Raw genomic sequence first — 4,356 nt, forward strand, 5'->3', positions numbered from 1 at the left:
GTCAGAGAAGGCCAAGTGGCTGAGGAAGAAGTACATGGGCGTGTGCAGGCGAGAGTCCAGCCTGATGAGCAGGATGATGAGCAGGTTGCCCAGCACCGTGGTCAGGTACATGCCCAGGAACAGGGTGAAGAACACGCCCTGCTGCCCTGGCGGGATGGGGAGCCCCAGGAGGAGGAAGTGGGACACGCTGCTCTGGTTCTCAGGCCTCATGCTGCTCTTCTGTCTGCTGGGGATGAAAAAAGTGTCGGAATCTCAGGAACCTAGAAAGAAGACCAGAACCATTACATCTCATACTGTCATTCTCTGGGAAAACCATTAATTTTTAAATACTTTCATATTAATATCACACACTTGTGGATGTATGCATCTTCCCTCTATTCCAGCCTGGCTCCAGGAAAACATTGAACCCCAAAGTAATCATCAAGACCTCATCACATAGAAGTAAGAGGGGTTCACTGTTCATTCAAATACTACTATTAACATTAACACTGAATTGAGACCTCTACTAAGGACTGAAATGCAGCAGTGAACAAGAAAAGCAAGGTGCCCACTTCTATGAGTTTATATCTTGATGAACATGGAGGGATCATTTCTACACCAGGCCAGAGCCTAACCATAATGATTCACTGCGGCAGGAATGGAAGGTGAGCCCCTGCAAACCGGTGTCAGTTGTTTCTGCCTGAAAGTAATGTGAGACTCCAGTACTGAGTGGGCGTTGTTGGAGCATTGTCATACCTTCTGTGAACCTGTTGGCTCTCATTGACCCTCAGCTGTAAACTCAAGGACACTCTGGAAATGGGTGGATATTGAAAGCCGCTGGATGCCAGAATATCTCCAAAACCAGAATAGTTCACAAAGTATCTATATATATAAAAGGCTGCTATGCTAAGTGTCTTTCTGACCATGTGTTTTGTCTCTTTGATGCACACTGACCACCAGAGGGCAGACACTCAATACAGGAGCTGCTGTGATGTGCACTGGCCATTTCCAAAGAAATGGTTCCAGGGACCTGGCACCAACAAAGCAACACTTGGCTTCCCCCAAGTGGGATACAGGCCCCGCCACCACCCCAGAGTGACAGTCCACCAAATTGCAGCCGAAGCTGCTGAGACCCTAAGGTGCAAATTGCGGCCCACAGCCCAGCCCAGTCCAGATGAGCCCGGAAATGGTGGCTGTGGGCGCTGGGTAATGATGTCACGTAGCAACACCCGGCTTCCTCTTCTGAGTGACTAGCCTCCTTGGAGTTTCTTCAGCCCAGGAGCACAACTTGCTTTATAGCCAGGTGGAAACATTTTACACTTTAACCAAATGTCTGTGAAGCTTTTTCAGGTGCCTCATCTCATTTGATCAGCACAGAAGTCCTGGAGTAGGTAGATAGGAGACTCGGTAGAATCCTATTTTCTTTTCATTAGCTGGATAATGGGGATTTAGAAAGTTTAGAAACTTGCCCCAACTAAAAAGAAGTAAGAAATGGTAGAACTTTAAAATGACTTTAGGTTGGAGGAAAGGTAAGGGAGGGTGGGGATAAGGGGGAGAGATCAACCAAAGTACTTGTATGCAAGCATATAGGCCTAACCAATGGACACAGACAACAGGGGGATGAGGGCATGAGTGGGGGGGATAGGGGGTAACGTGGGGATAAGGACACATATGTAATAACTTAATCAATAAATAAATAACAAAAGAAGTAAATAAATAAAATGACTTTAGGTTTTCTCTCTGTGCAGAATATAGTCAAACACTGCAGCAGTTATATATTTTACTCTTTGTTCTCCCTGCGTGATATACAATAATAATCTGCTTCGTGTTGATATTTATTGCTGTGTTGCTTACAATTACCTGAAAGAGAAGTTGAGGTGCTTCACTGGTCTGGAAAAAGTTTAGCTAAATAGAAAGCAGGTCTAATTTAGCAAGTTTATATATAAATATAAAGCTCTCGCTGGCACCTATAGCACACCTGTGTTTCTATCTGTCATTGCCGATCATGATTTGGGTTGACACATCTATTATAGAGAAAGGGCAAATAGCGATATTAAAATATTTCTTCTAATTAATTTCCTTTCAATGTGCACAAATTCGTGCACCAGGCCTCTAGTCTTTCATAATAACGCTGAACATTTAGATGAATATTTGGGAACCAGGCTAAGGACTTTACCTAAATTTCCCAATTTAATTCACACATCAGCCTTACATTCCCAGATTTCAAAACCTCTTCACAGCTGCTCTAAGGATTTGTATTCTTTGACCTATTTTAGTTTTTAAGAAATAGAAACATAAATGACACAAATTCTGTAGGCACACAGCAGTATAGCAGAGACAGAATGGCGCACAAATACACGTGTGTATATTAGTATCTATTACATATGTGACATGTAATGTTTATAACTTGATATGTATGTATTACCATTTCTGTAATTAAAAATCACCAAGTATTAGCTACTTCATGGGGTTCAGTCTAATATGTCTGTGTGATCAGAACCCATGCTCTTAACTGTTACACAGGGAAAGTTCCCTTTTCTTGCTTAGGAGCCAAGCACAATATATTATTTTAGAGCTGTGAGGACCCAGAGTTGTTCAAAATTTTTTTCCCATTACTAGGTAATTTTACTCCTTTATATTTATGTGCTATTCAAATGACAAAGAATTCTCAAATACAGTAAGGTCTATTTATGCAATGACTATTTACTGAGAGTGTCTGCAAGATTCACAAAACTAGTGTCATTCTCCATTTTATAGACGTGAAAGTGAGACCAGTGGTTTATATAACTTCTCCAAGGTCTCATCACTATTTAATGGTAATTCTGCCCAATACCTTCACACATCATGATGCCTGAAGTTTATGGTTTGTTTGTTTGTTTGTTTGTTTGTTTTGCTGGGATGTTTAGTAAGAATAAAGAAAAGGTTGGAAACTTCTGAGCAACTCAATCACACTCAGGTACATAAAAATGATAGCAGATCTATTTCAAGAAACAGGGTGTTGCTTAGAATTTGAGTATCTTAGTAATGGTGCCCCAGAAGAAGGACACTTTAGGAAATACTTGAGTCATGGGTACAGATCACTCACACACACACACACTGCTGATTTGGGAATGTAAGTCACCACTTACCAAATATCCATCATAAAGGAAGAATAGCCAATATGTGGTTCATCTCATAAACACTCATATGCATACATACAAGTCATAAATAACTCAAAGTTAAACATACACAACATACAATAACAGACCTCTCACCACAAAACACACTCACAATGCATATCAAACGTAGTTTGAATTTGCATTTCATCTCTCTGATGATCAGTGACTTTGAGCATTTCTTCATATGTCTCTTGGCTATCTGTGTGTCCTCTTTGAAAAAGTGTCTATTTAGGTCTTTCACCCATTTTTTATTGTATTGTTTGTGTTCCTTTTGTTTAATTGTATGAGTTCCTTATATTTTTTGGATATTAATCCTTTATCAGATGTATCATTGGCAAATATGTTCTCCCATACAGTAGGCTCCCTTTTCATTATGTTTATGGTTTCTTTTGCTGTTAGAAGCTTTTTATTTTGATGTAGTCCAATTTATTTATTTTCCCTTTTGTTTCTCTTGCCCTAGGAGATGTCTCTACAAACATAATGCTACAAGAGATATCTGAGAGTTTGCTGCCTATGGTTTCTTCTAATAATTTTATGGTTTCACGACTTATATTTAAGTACTCTATACATTTTGAGTTTACTCTTGTGTATGGTGTAAGTTAGTAGTTCTTTCTTTTTTGTGTTTTATTTTGCATGTATCTGTCCAATTTCCCAGCACCATTTATTTAAATTCACCATGGCTAAGATTTGGAAACAGAACAGCGTAAGTGCCCATCAGTAGATGAGTGGATTAAAAAAACTGTGGTACATCTACACAATGGAATACTACGCTGCGGTAAAAAAAAGTTATGTAACCATAACTTTTTGCTCATTAAAATTTCACCTACTATACTTAATATCCATTGGTGATTTTCATGAGAAAGCTATTACAAATGTGCTGGCCAAATAGTGATTCTTTCAATTCTATCATTTCTTATATATTTAATTAGTTGTATTCTCCTATTAGAAGGAACTTGCCCATATTCCACTCTCATTTATTTTAATTAATTAATTTATTTATTTATATCATTATGGACTTGTGTATTCTTATTCTCTAAGTTATAATCCATTACTGTAGTTATTCATTTTGAAGCCTTAGGTGTTTTTATTGCCTGCAAGGATTCTAAATGATCTCAGAGAAGCCAACTGGAAATATATATAAAAGAAACACAAGGAATAGAAACTAAGAAACTAAAGGAAAGTTTACTCACAGGAGGTGGGTCTGGAGTGGGACAGAAAG

The sequence above is a fragment of the Myotis brandtii genome, unplaced genomic scaffold (assembly GCF_000412655.1).
Source record: "Myotis brandtii unplaced genomic scaffold, ASM41265v1 scaffold589, whole genome shotgun sequence".
NCBI classification, from domain to species: domain Eukaryota; kingdom Metazoa; phylum Chordata; class Mammalia; order Chiroptera; family Vespertilionidae; genus Myotis; species Myotis brandtii.